The 22,239-nt window shown below is 37.0% G+C and overlaps 1 protein-coding gene across 3 annotated transcripts in view; it reads left to right on the plus strand.

Moving 5' to 3' along the window:
- Positions 1-22,239, plus strand: part of LOC145689830 (UNC93-like protein) — a 191,998-nt gene that overhangs the window by 39,258 nt on the left and 130,501 nt on the right. The window contains exon 1 of one of the 3 annotated variants that reach the window (XM_081764048.1): positions 17,887-18,011. The exons of the other annotated variants lie outside the window; for them this stretch is intronic. The gene's annotated coding sequence lies outside the window, so the exon portion shown is untranslated. Of the gene's footprint in view, positions 1-17,886; positions 18,012-22,239 lie in introns of those variants that run through there. 3 annotated transcript variants of the gene reach the window in all.

The raw sequence follows: 22,239 nt of genomic DNA on the forward strand, positions 1-22,239 counted from the left end.
TGTCCATCCGAGAGACAAAAGGTATCAAAAGAACATCATCAATTACCACCAAATTTGGTCCGAATGGAGAGGATCAAAAGTTGATTTTAGGAAGCAGTAGAAATGAACCATTTCCGGTTTTACGTTGATAATTATCAAGTAAAAAAGATAGTAGATAGCGAAGCTCCTTTTTTGCAATAGATTAAACGATCGCAGAATTATTGTCTCTTGCATTAACTCTTTACTAAAACCGGAACTGATGAAAATCCATTACAACTTCCGGTTTTCAGTTTTGCTCTACATAGAGCAAAAATAATATTAGAGAAATTTGTTTTAGAATCGATTTAGTGTTATGTTTGAATAAAGGTTAATAGAGATGGTATCCATTCTTAAGTAGCAGAAATGAGCCAGTTCCTGTTTTGACATTTATAGCCATAGAATAAAAACCGTAATAGATAGCGAGAAGTTAGGGTTGCTAACTGGCCGAAAATATTCCTGATATTTTGATTAAAGCCGGTGACCGGTAAAATCTTCTTACCAGCCTCTTTATGATCGGTTTTTTCAAATTTGTATCTATTTCGAAGCAATTTTATCTAGTTCGAAGTATAATTTAAAAAGTAACTTTCATTCTGTAAATCCAGAACTGTCACCTTTCACCATCTATCAATGATTAATATATTTTGTTCATGTGTTTAAATAATTTTTAAAGAGATGACAGGGCCCACATCAAGGAAAATTTAAAATTTACTTGAAAGGAATTTTATAAGTTTATTGAGAGTTAAAAAGGACTTCTTAAAGCAATTTCCTATAGTTTTAGTAGCTATAAGTTTAAAGAGTAAATTTCATTTTCCAAATCCCAAATTGACACGTAAGGATCAATATGCTTTTGTTCGTCTGTTTCGATAATTTTAAAGAAATGACAGTTACTGTTAAATACAACGAAATGGTCAATGCCGATTTCAGTTTCTCATTTATAGCATAATGTATCTATTAAGCTTATTAGTGAATGTACAAAGGATGTGCAGAATACAGATGCCAATGCGCTTTTCTTCACGATAGTACATTTCCTTCGCATGGATAGGTCCCCATATCATAGGGAATTTTGAGAGGATGCCGTTGTTTTATTTTCCAGAGTTGGCAACCCTACAGGAAGTGGGGTTTTCCATAACCAATCAAGCGCCTCAAGAATATATTCCATCTCCAATCTGACCTCTCTCCTAAACCAGAATTGACAAATATACTACTTCCGGTTTCAATATTGAAAATGACTCCATACAAATCAAATTCCTTCACGTGCTGAACACGTACCTTGCTATTTGTTTTCACTTTAGAGATCGAAAGCAAATATGAACTCATTCTGGAGAATCATCAAATCCAATATCCACCCTGACGCAAAACGCGTGGCACAAGTTCCGTTATAGCTATATGTTTGATTTGTAGCCAACGTCAGAAACAAATTGCTCATCGCTTTGTGATAGTGGATGTCCGTTTCAAGGCTGTCATTAGCAATTGATGAAGTGACTCACAGTTTAAAAATGACCCATTGTCTCTGCTACCAGCAAAACGAAAATAAAATGAAACGTCTTTAAGTAGTATTCATTAACAATCGTTCATAATACAATTCCCAACAACACGTAACCTCGAAATTACTGTTCTTTTTCTTCCTGCAAATTAAAAGCCACTGCCTTTAGTCTCAGTCCGTTATTCTGTTAAGTGTCCTTACCAGACGTCCTTCGAAGGAATGTCGAAAGGGAGCGGAGAAGCACTGTTTATGAAATCTACCTTTCTTGTTGCGTTCATTGACTTTTATGAATCCAGTTTGTCAATATACAGCTATTCATTTTCCACTTGAAAGGTTAAGTAAGGTTTTAACTTCGTAAATGAAAACTTCCAGTCAGAGAATCCTGTTTTGCACCAACCGAGAATATTATTTACGAGGTGCACACCAGAAGCATGTGCCGTTTCCTTCCAATTTCTAAGAACAAGGAAACACAGGAAACTAACTTGTATCTATTTCTCCCCCACTTTATTGGTATACAGTTGCCATCGCTCCGTTCATGATTCACTGGCAAAATGGACTTCACGAAGAAAACTCTTGAAGTTTGGGAGTAACCAGAAGTCACTCGGAGCTAAATCTGGTGAGTAGGGTAGGTGTGGTAGTTCAATACCGTTGTCAGCCAAGAGTGATATAGCATTAGCACGATGTGGCGGTACATTGTCCATGTGGAGGATGAAATTGCTATTTGGGCTAATCTGTCAATTTTGCCAAAAATTCTGTATTCAAAAGGGTACGAAGGCACTCGTCCATAATTGTATGACCTTTCGGAACAGGGTGGGACAATATCACTCAGTGGAAATCCTAGGAGATAGCGTACAATGCCTCATTGGATGTCACCTGACGATTTTTTTTTGGGGGGGGGGAAGATTATGAATGTGTGTTTTGCCATTGCATAGATTGCTTTTTTAAGTTAAACAGCTATTGTCACAACACTTTTCAGGAAACTGCATGCCTCTTTTCTGAAGCGTGTCAAATTTGCAACGCTTGATCGAATCCTTGACTCTTTTTGATCATAATGAAACTTTCGTGGTACCCTAACGATGGTACCCTTTTCTTAGGTCCAGTGTCTTTCTAATCATTTGTTCTAATGTTCACACTGTTAGTCCCAGTATATCACAAATCTTCTGCGTGGTGACACTCTTATCTTCCATGAAATTTTTCAACACGCACAATGTTAGCGTCAGTTGATGCTGTTTTTTGACGGCCAGACCTCTTCACATCCGTTCACCCTGCTTTGAACTCACGCATCCACTTCCTAATAGTGTTTTCTGCAAGATCACTATCACCACACACACACACACACACTTCAATATTGGCGATGAATATCGGCTGCACGTCGTCTAGCTGCGGTGAGGAATTTTACAATTATCCGTTGCTCTCTAACCTTAAATTCCATGTCTCCAAGTATCAGAAACAAGTACTGGTTCAGGCAATGAGACTTAATTACTTCCATTAAGTAAACAAAACCTTCACTGCTTAGAAACGAAGGATGGAGGTCTTTGACGTCACAGTTGCTTTTCTGAAATGTGGATTTAGAACAAAACCTCACATGCTTTTGATGTGCACCTCGTATAAGTCCTCATTTCTCTGGAACCTACCGGAAACAAATGATGCCGGAAGTACGTCACACACAGCAATCCAGCGAAAGTCCTTTAACTATTTGGTTCATGATAGTTTTGCTTTAGTAATTCAACACAGAAAAAAAAAACACTATCTCTGATCAAAGCACAGAGCTTTCTAGTTAAAGTATTGATATGTAACAGATTCGCAAACTAACTAAACATTTGGCTTCAGACACAATTGACAATGTTATGTCTGACATTGACAGTGTTATGTCTGATCAGACAACGATGTTGTCTGATGAAGCGAAATGCTTAGTTAGTTGGCGAAATTGTTACACATTAATATTTTAATTAGAAACTTTGTGCTTTGTTCAGAGATTCTCTTTCTATGTCGGCAATTCTTTCGTCTTTACTGACTTCTATCGAGAAACAATATATCAGTATCATTAATATGAGGAATAAACCATTTTAAGTTTTGAGATTCTGCAAACCTCCACACTGTCTCTTTCTCTCTTTCTCTGTCTGTCTGTCTGTCTGTCTGTCTTTCTTTGTCTTTCTCTCTGTCTGTCTTTCTCTCTGTCTGTCTTTCTCTCTGTCTGTCTTTCTCTCTGTCTGTCTTTCTGTCTGTCTTTCTCTCTGTCTGTCTGTCTTTCTCTCTGTCTGTCTTTCTCTCTGTCTGTCTGTCTTTCTCTCTGTCTGTCTGTCTTTCTCTCTGTCTGTCTTTCTCTCTGTCTGTCTTTCTCTCTCTGTCTGTCTTTCTCTCTGTCTCTCTGTCTGTCTGTCTGTCTTTCTCTCTGTCTGTCTGTCTGTCTTTCTCTCTGTCTGTCTGTCTTTCTTTCTCTCTGTCTGTCTGTCTTTCTCTCTGTCTGTCTGTCTGTCTTTCTCTCTGTCTGTCTGTCTGTCTTTCTCTCTGTCTGTCTGTCTGTCTTTCTCTCTCTTTCTTTCTCTGTCTTTCTCTCTGTCTGTCTGTCTGTCTTTCTCTCTGTCTTTCTTTCTCTGTCTTTTTCTTTTTGTCTTTCTCTGTCTCTTTCTTTTTGTCTTTCTCTGTCTCTTTCTTTTTGTCTTTCTCTGTCTCTTTCTTTTTGTCTTTCTCTGTCTCTTTCTTTTTGTCTTTCTCTCTCTTTCTTTTTGTCTTTCTCTCTCTCTTTCTTTTTGTCTTTCTCTCTCTCTTTCTTTTTGTCTTTCTCTCTCTCTTTCTTTTTGTCTTTCTCTCTCTTTCTTTTTGTCTTTCTCTCTCTTTCTTTTTGTCTTTCTCTTTCTTTTTGTCTTTCTCTCTCTCTTTCTCTCTCTCTTTTTCTGTCTTTCTCTGTCTCTTTCTTTTTGTCTTTCTTTCTCTCTCTCTCTTTCTTTTTGTCTTTCTCTCTTCTTTCTCTGTCTCCTTCTTTGTCTTTCTCTTTGTCTTTATTTCTCTCTCTCTCTGTGTCTTTTTCTTTGTCTCTCCCTCTCTCTCTTCCCAAGATGATTTTTTTTTTTTTTTTTAAGACTTCCGGAGGTTCGAGCTTATCATGTAAGGATTGGCTTCTCGTCATTTACGTCTTGTGCGTTCTAGTACTTCGTAGTTTACAGCTACTGTTACTGGATGACTTTTAGGATTTGTGTGTTGATGGTTTTCAGAACTTCAGCCTAAAACTTGCCTATATGAGAGCTGATATTACTTGGCTCACTCTTCTGCTCTCGCTTCTTCCGTCATGGCTTAAAGAAAATTGTTTTATGGCAATGTGTTTTTTCCACTTTGTAACCTATCTTTACTATGAAGAAAAAATACTACTTTCGGAATGTTCTTCGTATCTTTATTTTCTTTATTTCGGGAAACAGGCAAATGGCTAATTACAATTTTCCATCATTTTATGACAATACACTTTAAATACACAAACAGAATACGGTAGGTAAAATACATGTAGCAGATATACAGCTCAATTATTTAGTATAAAATTTTGTCTATAACTAAAAATGCCTTTCTCTGAGTGCCCTTGTGACACTATATAATAAACTCACTTTTCTGACACGTGATACATTTAACGAATTAGTCTTTTGCGCTGAGATAGAATATGCTATTATGAGGTCTCGTTGCTCTATCTGGGACGTGAAGTTTGATTTCTGATAACAAATATTCTGAATCTACTGCACAATGAATTCTTTTATGTAAGAAAGATGAAATGAGTTCTGCTTTCAATTGATTGCAATGAATATTTAAGATCTTTGTAGTTCTCAAATTTCGGATATATTCCTGTTTCTTTGTTAAAGTGCAAACATTTATTTTGAATGTTTCCCACTTTATTTATACATTTCTTACTATTAGAACCCCATATTATCGCTGCATATTTCACCTTAGACTTACATAGGTAGTGTATAGTGTTTTGAGGACATTAGAAAAATGACTAGCACCTCTTCACAAAGCCAAGGTTCCTGAAGGCCTCACCAACTACTCTGTTGACATGAATATCTAAGGATAGGTTTGACTGCAGAGTGACTCCAGGATCAGTAATATAATCCACTCTCTCAATTGGCATTTGATTAGTAGTATGCACATGGCGTACATGGTTCATTTTCCTGGTGTATGGTACTATTTTGCATTTTTTAATATTTAGGCGCGACTTGATTTACATCATTGGAAAATAGCATTTATGTAGTTTTGGAAAGAAATAGTGTTTAATTCCGTGGAGATACTGAGATCTTTAGATCGTCAGCTAACAATAGTTTATGGTAGGATGTTATTACAGATACTAAGTCGTTAACAAATAGTATAAATAAGAGGTCCTAAGTTCGATACCTGTGGCACACCTGAACCTGACTATTCCTTAGTTAAAAAAAAAATATATTGTATCGAACGCGATGTTTACGTTGAGAAACATGGCAAGAGAAACTTAGAAATTCGACTGAAATGAGTTGAAATGGTGGTTGTAGTTGTTTAGTCAATCTCTCTCAGCCCCTTAAGGTTAGTCATGCGTTTGGTTATTTGGAAAGGGTACACTACGCTTCTCACACAAGACATTCGAATTTCACGCACGACTACAAATTCAAAGTAATTGCGTATGAAGGACGCAGGGGGAAAGCATACTATTGCCCGCAATAAGGAGTGCTGACTTTTACTAATACGGTACATAATATAAAATTTCCATGTAGGCTTTAAGAAATGGGTTACCTTTATATTGTATCATTGTAATTATCCATGTTTATTGTTATCCATGTTTCTCCTTTCGCTCACAAACCAACAACCTTGTCCAACATAAAAGTTCTTTATTATGCTTGTTCAAACTCAAGCAACAAACCTTACACTGTATTTGGCTATAAATGAGATCACCGATGTGACCACAATGGCCAATAGCTTGCCCATATTACCACAATGACTAAATGAGAAACACATTCGTAGATTTCTTGTCGCGTAACACTGTCCAATTAGCTGATGTAAAAATAGCTTTTTTTTCCCCCCTCTCCTTTCGTACTTATTTTCTCTCTTGGTCCGCTTTGTTGTGGTTGAAGTGACCACGCTAAAAGTAATTTCTCGAAGCACTGTGTTCTTAATTTATTGGTGTCGTTTAATAAAATAACACTAATGCCACCGATAAGATACAATTCTAATTGTGCTTTTATTGCACTAATTATAGAACATAATCATCTACGGAATCACGGGGAAAATATCAAAGCTGGAATGTAAAAAAATATACCTAGTATAAATCTCAATTTTGAGTTAATTTTTCTCTCGATCTCAGGAATGAGTATTTTAAAATTTCTGGTAATTTCTGTGTAAGGAGAGGCGTTCAAGTATTATCAAATTCCAAGCAAAAATAGGGACACACTTCAGTGGTAGAGCAATTACTTCTGGTTCTTGGAGACCCTGGTTCGATCCCTCGTCAAGTACGTTTGTGGTGAACATCGTGTTCATGGATTTTCTCGGAGTACTTCAGTTTCCTCCCACTTTGTCATTCCATCGTTCACTTCCATTAATCATAGTTTCCCTTAGCCTACAGGGCATAATCGTGGGATATTAATCTAAAATATTTCTAAAAGATTTTTCCAAGCAAAAATATCGAGATTTTGGGAAGCCTAAAGAAATTTTGGGGAGTTACTCTCGCCGCCTCCTCCAGGATTGGCACACATGCATCTGAGTGTCGAAAAAACCTAAACACTCAATACGCGATTGGGCTGTATATGCGATCTCTTAATTTAAATGATTTCGTTTCGGGAGGGGTGAATGGGAAGCTATACCCATTGAGAGTAAATGATCTAAAAATACAGGAAGCGATGTTATTGCTCGTTGTCTTCTGTTTCTCAGGAGTATGAACAGATCAAAGTGTATTCTAAATTCTGGCGAAAACCCTATAATCATATGGACGAACATTTTTTTTCAAAGAAAGTTCCTACTTTTGTTATGCGTTTTCGTGGTTGAGTGTTTACCATATACGCCTCCGGCACAGGAGACTAGGGTTCGATTTCTAGTGGAGCTTCATATGATTCCAATCTTTCATTGAGCTGTGCGTCTGTCTCGTAGCCTCGAAGCTGAACAGAAACGTTAAACTTGAAGAAGCCAGTCGTTGAGCTACAGTGGGAGTACGTTTAGGATTGGTCAAGACATGTGACGTTTGTTTGACCCTTTCGTGCATTTTTAATGTATTAATAACTTGCAAATGAAAACTCGTTCCCAAAGTCTTCAGTGTAGCCTTGGTTGAAAGGGTATTTGGGCAGTTAGGCGTCTGTAATTAGAAACTATTATAGGCACTCTCAGCCTCTTTTCTAGTTCTAACAGGTTGCTACGTTGATTGCAGTGATTTCTTTCTTACCCCGTTTATCACTGGTAAACATGAAATTACTAGTGAATTTATTATCGAAATTCCTCAAAATAAATTTAAAAGTATCCCACTTGCTTTCACGATGTGCTGAATGCTTTAGTCCGACAGAATGCACCACCACCACCTAGCAGATATCATTCATGTCTATCGCTACAACAGGGCGAGCAACCATTTTATACGTATCAACGTACGAGGCGCGGAAAAACGTTGAGACAACACGTCTCATATAGCGGACAAGTTCACTGCTAAACATCTGTGAGAACTTTCAAGCTTTCTGCTCAATCGTACAAAGGGTCAAGCTTCTTTAGAGGAAGAAGGAATGTTGGTAGTGAAATACATTTGGGGCTCGATTTAATAAGCTGGTCAACGCAACGACGTAAAAAAAAAAAAAAAAAAAAAAAAAAAAAAGTTTTCAACACAAAATTATTTGTACAGTATACTTTATATTCAGTAGTTAAATTTTCCAGTTACCTGTTTTCAGAAATGTGAAGGAAAGAATACAATAATTAAATTTTTGCGTTTTCTACACTGTTTTGATACTGCTTTCATACTTTTTTTAAATTACTCTCCAAAATAAAAGAGATGAGATACAGTAGGGCGAAGTAAATGATTGGTTGCTTTCTATTTACGTCCTACATAGCAAAGGAGGTATACAAGACGAGACCTACATTTAAAATGGGGCCTGAACACTGTAGGCAGTTCGATTCGGGAATCGAAAAAAAAAATGAAATCTTTGAGTTTTACTTCCCACGATTATGCTGGTTAGGCTAAAGGAGACGGCGATGATGAGAAATGAATGAAATAGTGGAATGAAGGAAGTGAGAGGAAAGGGGAGAACCCCGAGGAAAGCCACGTACACGGTGTTTGTCCACCACAAAGTTCACTTGGCGCGAGCTGGGATCGAACCAGGGATCCCATGCACCAGAGGTGAACGCTCTACCACTGAGCCACCGCGGCCCCGTAGAACCAACACTACGAACCTTGGCTACTGGACTGAGAAGAAAAAAAAATGCACAGGAGAATTAGTGACTGACCTTGTGTTGATTATGCATTGTGGTTTCAGAGCTCCTTTTGTATTAGTATGTTCAGGTTTCAATGCCGAATTTAAGCTATCTGCGTCAGCATGCCCGTTCAAAATGTAACGTCAAATCTAATATGTTAGCCAGAAGATAGGGGGGGAAAAATACAGCATTCGAGGCCTATATAGGGATGTTGTGAAAGCCCCCCCCCAAAAAAAAATATCTTAGATTATATAAAACTGCATTGTAAGTCAGTTTAGTTTTTCTATTTTTTAAAAGTAAATAAAGTACATCTCTCCCGAATTTTTCTGAGTTGGCGTTGATAGCTTCAGATAAAACGTTTAACTTATAGAGGTATGATTATTGTGAGAACAGTATTTGTGCATGCGTTATAAAATATCAAAAGAAAATACGTAGGGTATCGAGAATGCTCTTGCATTATAAACATTTGACCCTATATTAGATTGGCCGTTTATCGCACAGGGAGATTTTTTTTTGGACAAAAGGGAAATGGGGCTGAATTTGGATTTAAACGGCATCGGAAGTGTCACTGTTCGTGTCAGTGTCTCCAAAATCTATGGATTCGACACTAAAATCGGTCATTTATTTATTTTATATCCCTCTCTCCCTCAAGTCGTGGAGTTAAATTTGGATAAATGTCATCGGAAGTGTCACTTTCCATCTCAGCGACTCCGAAAACCGGATTCGACTCTAATTTCAATCATTTTCGATCACTTTTTTTAAATTTCCCCCCCTCCCTAAGTGGCATCGTCAAAGTAAAATAATAAAAAGAATTCCAGGCCCGAACCTAATCCATGTTGAAAATTTCATCGAGATCGGTCGGTTGTTCGAGTTACGAAGTTATATAACCACTTTCAATTTTACATTTTTAGATAAGCTGCGGTAAAAACGCTGTTTCAAGATATACCCCTGCAGTAGCGTACACAGCAATTTATTTCGGGGATGTCCAAACTCAATAGGAGGGTATTTTGTATTAAAATTTCTAAAATTGCCCCTAAAATTAGGCTAAATTTACACAAAAGTCGAAATTTCGGGGGGGGGCGGAACCCCAGGACCCACCCCCTGCCTACGTCTCTGTACCCCTGGTTAGTTGGTATTCGAAGGTAAGCACTGAAGTGCATATTGCGAGAATACTGTTACATGAAGTTCAACAGTCTTAGTTTTGTTTTATGCGTCTCATAATAGCCCAACACCTCACTACACTCTAACAGTAAGTAATTACTGTTCGTTATATTTGAAGAAATAATTTGCTTTCCATTTCGTTTTTATTAGTGCAGTGGTGTATCGGACAGGGGGGGGGGAGAGGAAGGTTGTAACGCTTATACATACAACATTACATTACTTCTAGGGATGCGCACGAGACGAGTCGAGACAGGATTTTCCTGACAAAACTCGAGTCGAGACACGGCTCTTCCAATAGAGAAATATACATTTTTCGAGTCGAGACATCACTTTTACAGCACATTTTCCAGACGAGACAGCCACAAATCTTGTCTCGTGCGCATCCCTAATTACTTCGAAATATTGACGAGATGCGCATGAACTAAACCATGTATTCACTCAGGAAAGACAAGGATATCTTTGTTGAATTTAAAAATATAGTGTTATACCATTTCTAGTGATTTGGATGTTGATATAATCATGAAAATCGAACCGAAGCTTGAACAAAACGTATGATTTCTCGAGGCACCAGGCTACAATTTAATTACGTATATGAAGACTTGAGTGAGATCCTTGATTGCAATACATAAGTTTCCAAAATTTTCCGTAGAGACGCCACAAAATAGGGAGAAGGGTTAAAAGTTCGAACATTATCTTTTTCGAAAAAAAAAAAAATACAATCAGGTTGCGCATTCTTGTGAATGAATAAGTTTTGATGGGTAAACGAAATACCAGGAACAGAATCTGATTATGGATTGGGATTAGGTTTCTGGGGTTTCGACATCTAAGGCCACGTTAGCCCGTCACGTATGGAGAATCACGTCTCGCGAGTTCTCCAGCTCCTCAGTAAGACATTGCCTAAGGAATGTTTACATTGTTGTCCTGTCCTGAATATTCTAATCAGGACTTGTATTTTGTTAAAAATAATTTATTTCCTCCCTGGAAAACTATCATGTGGACACGCATCAAAATGATTGGACCGAATACAGACTATAATGCAGAGAACATAAGGTATCTTTTTCTTCAAATCATTAAAAATTATTGATTGTAATTTGGTCGTGGTCAAGTCATTCAAATCGTACGTGAAGGCAAAACGTTAGCTGAAGACCGTGGATGATACAAACTAAGTTGCGGCAAGTGAACCTGCCAATAATAAGAGAAGACCTGATTGGTGATGATGCCATTCAACGTGTCAATGATCATCAAACAAGATCTTACGGCCAGACTTTTCTCAGCTGCCAATCTATGGGAACTTCGACTGGCGCTGTGCGAAAACACACATTTTCACACGTAATCTCAAGTGCCAAGTGTAGTGTAAGCAATTAATGTTCATATGATGTAATGTGATTGGCATGTCATAAGGAATATCAACGTAAACATAATTCGCAATTATGCTATTCCAATACGAGAAGATTAAAGGAAAAATCAAATCTGGAAATCCTGAGAACGAGGAAAGAACTATAAGAAAATTGTTCCAATATTTCTCTGTTTGATTTTTTTGCTACATATTTTACATGTAAACTTATCATACAGATGTTCAACAATATATTGAACAATAACAGAATGGTTGGCGCATTCAAATGTATCGAAGTAAACCTGTGCTGGATTTGATCAGAGAAAAAAAAGTGAGCACTAGTACTCACCAGATGGTGCTAGCCTAGTAGTGCGGCATCCAGTCAGCATCGTGAGAACAATTGGGAGCTACTTAAAACAAAGAAGTGGCGAATCCTGGTATAGAAAACCAGCAATATCGAGGGGGCCGATATACTGACCATATATTACCTCAAATAAAGGAGTACTACAAGCCCACTGGTAGTTCTGCGCCAGAAGTTTTCTTTAGAATGGTTGGTGCTTAAGTATTCACGGTGACTGAATGGTAAAGGTCCCATATCTATTGCGAAGGGTTTAATTCGATGCCAGGCCATGAGAGTTTGTTGTGGACATCGTGTCCTCGAGTTTTCTCGTGATTCTCCTTTATCCGCTCGAGCTCCTTCGTGGCTAAGCGGTTAGCGTACGCGCCTTTGGCGTGGGAGACCCGGGTTCAATTCCTGGCAGGAGCTCATGTGGTTCAGATTCCACGTTAATTAGTAGGTCGCGTCTTATATAGCCTCGCTGCTGAAAAGGACGTTAAACTCAAAATCAAATCCTTTATCCTCTCACATTTCCATACCACCAATTCTTCCAAAATCATTTTCATTGATTATCCGTTTTCCTTAACCCTACAGACCATACCTGTAGAACGTAAAACCGATTAATTTTTCGTGTATTTGCTGATCATGGACTAGAATTCGGTATTCAGTGGTCATAATTTTGTGTTGCTCTAAGAGACTCAGGTGAGAATAGATCATATATATAACCAGAATGGAGGGAAGTGAAAACGTTTTCAAAATATTAACTGGAAACTCAATCGAAAAAAAGACCATTAGGAGCACCTAGGCTCAGATGAGAGAACAATATTAAGATGGATCTCGCAGAATTAGGAATACAAAGTAGAAACTGGGTCCAATTGACTAAGGACAAAAGTCAATGAAGAGCTTTTGTGAGCGTGGCATTAAACCTTCTGTTCCATAGGCCATAGTTAGTTTTAATATTAAGCGTAAGCAGAAACGTTCAAGCATGGGTGCACACTAAGGTAATAAATGCAGAAGTTTGATATGGTTGTGCACATAAGTAATCAAATCCGACGCAATCATCTAACTACATAACATTTGCAAGCACTCGTTTTATTGGCTTTTAAATGTATTAAAAAGAAATAAAACGCTCTATTAGTGAACTGAATAATTATACAATAATTTTAGAATGTGTGAGAGCTGAGAAAGAAAAAACTGAAACGAAATCTGAGTTTAACGTCCAACCATTATGCCTGTTAAACTAAGCGAGAGAATGATTAAGCCAAGTGAATGATGGAAAAATTGGTAAGGTGATGTGGGAGGAAATCGGGAGTACCTCCGAAAAAAAAAAAAAAAAAAAAAACGGACACGTTGATGTCCACCGCAAACTTACTTAGCCGGAGATCGACCCAAAGGACCCCATGCACCAGAGGTAAGCATTCCACCATAATATATTACTGAGCCACCGTGGCCTTGAGGGAGAGAGAGGCGGGGAAATCATTTTATTAGTGTTACACAATTCTCAAGCATACGCACATTCTTTACACCCTGTATCTACCTCTATGTTTAAGATAAAATTAAAGTTTAACAGAAATTCATTTCGAGAAAGTAAGAACATTTAACTGCACTTGAGAAAGAAATCAGTAAAATTACGTAATTAAAGTTGCGGTTCATTTTTAAGAGCACAATCTGATAAGACTGTAAATAGGATCATGCGAAACTCACGTGTATTGGATTTGGATAGTCGCCGTTAGTTACCGTTATCCGTTAAGATATTAATGGATTCATTCCATTAACACACTCGGTATAGATAAGTTCTAGCCATTGCAAAAAAATCAATTTCGCTCAATTGTATTGGATTCAAAATATAGATGATCGTCACCGTCACCTGTTAAGATGTTATTGTGCGGAGTAACGGACGGATGCACTAACAACACAATGTTAATTGCCACTGCGTGATTCCCATAAAAGTCAATCGCCATAAAAATAAAGATGGCGGATATTGAACACTATTAAAGGAACACAATGACAAACATTTAAGAGTCTACGGACGAACAAAAGCTATATAAAAACTTAACTAAATTTTTTGGTTTGATCCCCGGTGGAAAAACCTTGGATTTTAATCCTATTACATTGGTTTCTAACTCACCTTAAACTGTAGTTCCAAGTCTTATATAGCGTCAGTACTGAAAAGGGACGCTGAATTCTATTTGAACCAAATTTTAACTACATTTTTGTTGTACAGCAAACACAGACAAGCGCAGTCAGTGATATACTTGACTTAGAAGGGAAGGCTGCGGTGGCTCAGTGGTAGAGCTTACGCCTGTGGTGCATTGGGGTTCTTGGTTCGATCCCAGCTCGCTCCAGCTGAGCTTTCTGGTGGACCAATACCGTATGTGGATTTTCTCGGAGTTCTTCCGTTTTCTCCTACCTTCATTCCATCATTTCATTCTGATCACATCCATCTCCTTTAGCTTATCCGGCGTAAACGTGGGACGTAAACCTTAGATTTCATTTCATTTTGTCTTAGGTATCAACTCCAGTCCAAAGAACACGAAATAAGAACGATGCTGTTCGTGTGTTCACACATGTAAACATAAGTCTTTTGCCAAGTATGGACACCGATCCTGGGAAGGCAGAGGGAACCGAGCCTCCAAAAGTATACTTGGACTGTCAAAAGCTGGATTTTTAATGGCATATCTCTGTGTAAACCAAATTCAGTTAAAGATTTAGGAGTAATTTTTGATTCAAGATTGACATTCTCTCATCACATCGATGCAATCTCTAACACTGCATTCAGAAACCTGGGTTTTATCTATAGGATGGGTAAAGAGTTTAGAAACGAGTCAATATTCATTAAACTTTATAATTTGTACGTAAAGTTCCGATTAGAATATGCGTGCATTATTTGGACACCGAATATAAATAAATACTTATAAGCAATAGAAACATACAATTTAATTTTTTTTTAAAATGCTTACGTACAAGAAAACAGCTTCCTATCCCACACAGATTCCCTACGTGAACTTAGTAAGGAGTTTGAATTTCCTAACGTTGACGAATCGACGAACGATGTTTGTTTTACTATCTATATATATAAAAGAGAACGTACAAAATCCTTTGTCCGCTCATCACGCTAATACGGCTGAACCAATTTCTTTCATTTTTGGGGGGTTATTAGGATTTGGACCCTAGATGGTTTTTATCATATCACTTTAATTTTTAATTACCAGTGTCTTGAGATAATTGACCATTCAAGTGTCCATAACGTACAAATCCTTTGTTATTAGTTCATCATAGGTAAAAATAAACGTATTTATATGCAACCCGCATGACCGTGTCACTCGGCGGGTTAACATAAATGACAGGCGATATACAGCGGAAAATAGCTTGAATCTTCTGTTTAAAATTTTTTAATTGATTTGCTTATTTTTACAGACACTTTTACAATATGCCAGCACCGGGATGACCGCAGCGAAGCGGGGCGGGTTAACATAAATGACAGGCGATATAATGTTAAGATTTACTGCAATCTTCTATGGTTTTTATCATATCACTTGAAAGCGAAAAAGTAAAAATTATCTAAGTAACAAAGTTTATTGCGTTCCGGGGTGACCGCAGCGAAGCGGGGTGAACGCTGCTAGTTTTTATATAAAGTATTAAATAATAAAATTGACTGTCCAGAACTACTCACGAAAATATATCTGAGCGTTCCAACAGGCAGAACAAGACCAGGGAATACTGGTATATTTTTCTGTGAAAGGGCACGAACAAATATTCTCAGTAAATCTCCGCTGTGGAGAATGTGTGACTCCTACAGTAAATTAAGTCATAGAACTGATGTATTAGATATATTCAGTATGTCAGAATATGTATTTAGAAAGAGGATTATTACCGAGTACCTGACACTCGAAGTGAATTAATTGTACGGGTAAATGTATATATGTCTATGTATGTATTATACAACACTATAATTAGGCATTAAGCCTGTTGTGTTGTTTTTCTATATATATATTTTGCTTGGATATATGACACATACTGGAAGAGATCCCTTCAAAATTATACAGAAATCGGCGCCACTGCTGCCTTCGTTTTTCGCAGCCGGTAGCACCAAGAAGTTAATAAACGTGGTTCCTTGTTCCTACCAAGGCGTGAGGACCTTGTATAATTTACCACGTCGTGCAGAACATGAATGACCTTCATTCTGAAAGTAAAGAAAGGAAAAACTCTCATATTAGTACTATTGTATTTTTGTTTTGCTTATATAGGGCAAGGGCTTCCTATATTTCGCCCACATTTTTCACTTATCCTCTGCTCACGTTTTTGGGTGCAACAATTTAGTCGAGGAAACACTAATTTGTTCCTGGTTAACAATACATAAACTACGCGTATTTTAAACTTTCTCAAAGTGAAAGCTTAAAATGAGGCATTTTGTGTGATGTATGACAACCAAAAGTTTATATATTGACTTTTTTAAGCATATAATTTAGGTTTTAAAGGTGGAAAGTATAAACATGTATAGTTTAAAGAATGTAAGGTGTCGCTTTTGTGGTTGTATTTCCTGCTCATCTTAATTCATAAGTTTAAGAAACTATATGCAGCCAGGGCCAACTCTACCATAAGTACAAAACGTGCATTTACTCGGGGCGGCCAAATCTGTCATCACTACCTAGGTCCCTATATTATTTTAAAGTAAATATTTCTCGTTAGAAACAGACTCCATAATGGTAGTTAAATTTACTAAGTTAACCTATTTGAATACCGCACTCATAAATCATGTTTAGGTCGCATTAGTTTAGTGACATGAACAGTGCTAAAGTAAATTGTCCAACAAATCCCAGCATGCATTGTTTGATTGTTGTCAAATACAAGAACTCAGTTCTCGAACAGTAGCAAACACCTGTTCCATTTAGTTAGTTGTCACACTTTTGATATGAAAATTAATCTTGTCATTGTCACGAACAAGTTCCTTATCGTTGAAGGTGGAAACAGGTTTTTTTTTTTTTAATGAACAGATGTAGAAGGAAAATCAAGGAATAAGAGTTAGTTGCGCTATAATTGCAAACTGATAAATTGAGATTGAAGCTTGATATTGAATTCTATAAAAAGGATTACCATCTTTCCTCTGCAGGTGTGTTTGCTTTATCTTTCACTAACATAATAGATTAATATTTAAAAGAAAAAACACAACGAAATTGAATTTGTAGTTTTTAAGGAGGCCTTTCTGAGTGCAAGTACACTTTTCGTCTCCTTAGTTGCTTATGATGGGGCAGCATACTTAAGATCGTGGCTGTTGGAATTTCTCTTTCTGGAAATAGGTGGGGGCGGCAAATTGTCTAGAGCTGGCCTTGTGTGCAGCCATAATCTCCATGTCATTAGGATAGGTTAGACCTAGTCTATCTGTATATTTAACACAATGTCGTTAATTAATATTATTTGAATAAGTTACTAATTTCCTGCATATACAGCAACACCAAATTGTTAGATTTACTCTTCACTTAGATTTTATACAATTTCATCAGAACATGCCATAAATAAACCTTAGTACAAATTTACTCAATTTAAGCACAAAATTAGTAAACATACGTGGAACCATTAGAATCAACAACTGTGAAACGAAATCTAAGCTTCTTGTTCTTCAAGTTTATTTTGAGTTAGAATACATGTGGCCTATTTTCCATAATTATTTTGCTTCCCAGTAACTATCTAAATTCGGAAACTACTTTTGTACTGTCACTTGCAATAAACAGCTATAATTGTATTTATAGGTAATTAAAATATATCTCTAGGAAGGATGTTGTTTGTAAGTAATGTCTGTTGTACATCAAGTATTTCAAGTTCATAGGCATACACACGAAAGAAGAAAAACGTCAAATCTCTTGTAAATAATAATTTGGTTCTTTTAAGTATTGTGTATCCTAATAAGTAATACTATTTATTCGGAATTTCCATTTTGTACGCGTGCCTTGATTTACTAGTTTTTCCTAGAAGCAATAACTTCATTTTTATCCTTCCCAAAATGCATTGGTCATCGATCTTGATTTACTGGTTCTTTGAACTCTGCTGTGAACTGGTAACATTGTTTTGTGGAGGGAAACCTAATCTTTCGAGTTTTTGTGTAGCTGGGAAAATTGTAGTCCCTCCTCTGATGATAATACCTATAAACTAATTTGTAAGGTGTCAATTGTGTTAGGTGCTTGTATGTGGCTGACTAGTAGATGTTCACATATGTATAGCGGGAGAAAAGAGCAGTGAAATTGTTTTGATTTTAAAAGTTTGAGATTTGCGTCACCAAGGAAATGAGTAACTGACTGGTAAGTAACACCTATATTAGTTGAAATTCAAATTGCATTTGTATAATATAAATAACTCCTCAGGATTCTACCCTTTAGGCTAAGGGAGACGGATGATTAACACAAGTGAATGATACAATAATTGGTGGAATTATAATGTGGGAGAAAATTAAATTAAATCTGTAAATTTTACGTCCCACAGTTATGCCGGTTAATGTGGGAGGAAACCGTAGTACCTCGAGAAAACCCACGGACACTAGGTTGTCCACCAGAACCTGAGTGGGAATAGAACCAAGGATAAGGAAGACCGTGACAAAAAGGAAATTGACGATATGATGTAATGGGAAAAAAGTGGTGAACCCTGAGAAAATCCAAGCGCACGATGTTTGTCCACTGCAGGGAGTTGGGAAAATTATTATAAATGTTCGAATATTACCTTCACAGATTTATGCGAATTCTAGTGTTATAACGTTTAACCAGTGTTTAAAGTTGAGATATACCAATTCATAGATCACATCCAGCTGAACGAAATATCCTACCTGAGAACGAATTTTCTCAGTAACGTCGTTTGTAAACTGAGAATGAAAACCATGCTAAGTACCACAAAAATGGAAACGTTCGGTTGTTCGGTTTAATATCAAAATGTGGTCTATGTGCCTAACACTGTTGTTAAAGTCGGGCTGTCTAATACTCACTGTGGAAGTAGTTTCAAATCGTCAGCAGAATGAGCATGGGCCTATGTGCCACCAGTTGTGAAGTAAAATCTGGCTTTTTACTCATTTTGATTACGGGTTAGCACGAATTTTATAGTTAGTCTACATTTCAGGTTTTGTTTTGAGAAAAATGGGGGGGGGAAGACTTAAATAGTTTCGCATTTTTTATTAGTATATTACAACACAATGTGTATATTGATCTCCTCCAGGCCCGTATCCATGGGGGTCTAGGGGGCAAGCCATCCTAAGTTTTTGTTGCCCCCCTAAAATTTTCACGGTAGGCTTATAAATGAACTATAATATGATTGGATCGGCCCCCCTAACTTCTACCGAGCACCTCTACATTTTTGGGCTGGCTACCGGCCTTGATCTCCTCTTCCCCCCATTCTCATATGTAATTCTCGAGAGAATCTAAGAAATAACTCTTTTTTTAGCCTTTATTTTGTTTTTTGATTGCAATGGAGCTTTTATTTTACTGAGAGAAAACGTTCATTTATATGCTGTACACATATCGCGTCCTTGGAGCGCAAAGGTTCTATGTCCAATTTTAGAAATTTTACAGGAAAGCAAAAAAGAATGGACATAGAATATATGAGAACATATGGCATAGGACAATATTTCATCCATTATTTCTTGTAAATAATAACGATTTCGAACTCTTTTGTCGTCATGTGAAATAGCACATCATGCGCCATCTATAAGTATAAAAATCTTAATTTCGGAAAAAGTTGGACAGAACCTTTGCGCTCTAAGGATAGTCCAGTCCCTGTCCATAAGACCCGTAGGAATTTTGAGGTGGACTAAGTTTCTCTTCAGATCCAAGTAAGACACGTCTCAGTGATGGAAAAAATCTTGGGTGATCATCTGGCAACCCGGGCATAAGTTGGCAAATTGGAAATTCAATATGGCGGCCATGCGAAAATGCCATATTTACCTAAAACACGAATATCTCATCATTAAATGAAGCTAGAAACTTCGTTCTTGTACCGAATTCAAGATAATGAACACTGTAATCAAGAAACATTCGTAACGTCGAAACATAGTGCCGCCATTTTTAAATATGGGGGCAGGTTTTTCGAAATTTCGATTTTTTTCGTACACTATTATCGTTTATTCGAAGATAACTACGAAACTATAAGAGATACCATGAACATACCTTAAATAAACGGGATAGAGCATAATGAGAGCTTTCCAACGGTACCAATATCTTTTCTTTATCTTTAAATTTGACGGAGTTATTGAAATTTTAGTAGCTCAAGGTGTTTGGCTTCAGATTAAGTTAAGAAAGGTTAAGCGCTAAAGCAAAACTATCCATGATTTTTCTGCACAAGTTTTAATGCTGATAAATTACTCTAAGATCTTACAGTGAGATTTCTAGGTAAAAGTGCAAATAGTTAATAATAATAATGATAATAATAATAATAATAATAATAATAATAATAATAGTAATAATAATAATAATAATAATAATAATAATAATAATAATAATAATAATAAATCGTGGGTGCAAAAATAATAATTCAACAATTTCAGTAGAAAAAAGCAATATAATTAGTACACTAATATATTACACGTTAGTTAGTACACTAGTACAAATAATAATAAAAGCACCATATTTATAATATAACAAAGCTTTATGAAATTACTTGGTTTTGGTTTTCTTACAATCCTGTGATGAAATATTTTGATCGGTCTTGCTGAGGGCAACTAATTAAATGTTATTAATGAGTTCGTTGCATATTTTGTCTACATGGATTGAGTTACATCGTAACGTTACCGATTATTGCAAATCATTTTGCACTTACAGAAGGTTGTACAACTAACAATTTTTTTAGGCATTTGCATCGTCTTGTAGAACAGCTCTTGCAAGTACATGTTCGAATAACATCTTCTGGTAGCTCATTAATGCTAGTATCCGGTGCAAGCAATGAATCATCTGCATTGTATGTCCATCCAAAATCCGTTGGATCTAATGGTTCTTCTGCGCCTAACACTGTAGAATACGAATATACCATGTAAAAGGATCTTTTCAGGTGACCCTGTAATGACGAACTGGTGCAAGGTAATTCCTGTAAGCTATGAAGACTACTTTGATTCATAATTTCAAACCGGAGAGTGTCAAATGTCTTAGATCTTGAGCCTGATTTTACAACCCTGACGAAATATTCTTCAGCAAGTTCCAAGCACTCAGCACTTGGAGGAAGACTTCGTCCAAATTTGCACATATACTTTTCCGGTTCTGCCTTAAGAGCGGATATTTTGTTACCTGTCTTACTGGTAACATCAGACCCTGTAAGAAAGTGTGCTGCAAGAAGGGCATCTGTTGCTGCACCTATTTCGTTGACAAGTGTGTGAATTGGTATAATATCGGATCTCGATTTTCGCATCCATAATTCTGAAAGTCCATTTTCATGTAGGATCTTGTAAAAATGAATCAGTAAAACAAACACATCTGTATCATTTGAGAGCACTACAACGCGTTGCATCCCATGCTTAACCGCATGGAAGACGTGAGGGATAATGCGTATGTCAGCCTCCTCAACAGCTACTTTGAGAGTTCCTGATATTTCCGTGAATCTCTTATCTTTGATTGATACAGCTGGAGTAGGACCACCGTCAAGCAAGACGCCACTGAGAATAGTTCCCCAATCTCGATTTTGTAACTGTCTTCAAAAATTCAGCCAGAGCAGCCTGAATCAAAACTTTGTTCTCAGATGATGCCCAAAATCTGTCCATCTGTACAGGAAGTGTTGTGGTAGTGCTAATTGACGTCAATGGTAGTGGCTGTACAGAAGATCTTCTTTCCCTCTCAGTATTTTTGATTGATGTTGGAAGATAGCTATCAAACACATAGTCGACACGGCTGAATTTGCAGGCATTATTTACAATTGTGTCAAGTGATGTGAACAAGTCTTTAAATGTGACATTTCCTTTAACCTTCAGTCTTTGAAACTGGTTTATTACATCAACTACAACACAGGTTTCGAGAGAATCATTTTTCTGGAAATTTATGGCCGTGGTATCTAATCTTTTTTATCAAAATATTCACAAGCTGAGACTTTGAGGGTTTCGTAGTGGCGCCGTTCTCATCTAGTAAGGGTAAAGGTGAAATATCATAACTAAGAATTTTCTACTATCGACAATCCTCTCTCCTTGGCAATTTCTACTTTTCTTTGAACCAGTAATTGATCCTTAATAACGCTTCTCACAGTTTTCTTTTTCATCTGCATGCTAGCTTGTGTTATACTTCGAAATGTGGGAAGATTTTGTGTGTGAATGGGTGCCATCAGTGATTTCGAGCGAGATATAAACCTTTCCTGTCGGAATGTGGCAAAAGCTTCTTCGGCAGTCATCAACAATTGTAAAAGTTTCTTAGCACTCGATTCCGTGACACACTCATTGGTTAGAAGGTTGTGAAGCTTCACTTCGCCATTCACAATATATGGATTTTTTCTGCTCTCAATGTACTGGAACATATTTTGGATGCTTTCTTCCATTTTATTTCTGAGCCTTCCCGTTAATTCATGATGCATTTT

The sequence above is a fragment of the Thermobia domestica genome, chromosome 7, assembly GCF_964235325.1.
Source record: "Thermobia domestica chromosome 7, izTheDome1.hap1.1, whole genome shotgun sequence".
Classification (NCBI taxonomy): Eukaryota; Metazoa; Arthropoda; class Insecta; order Zygentoma; family Lepismatidae; genus Thermobia; species Thermobia domestica.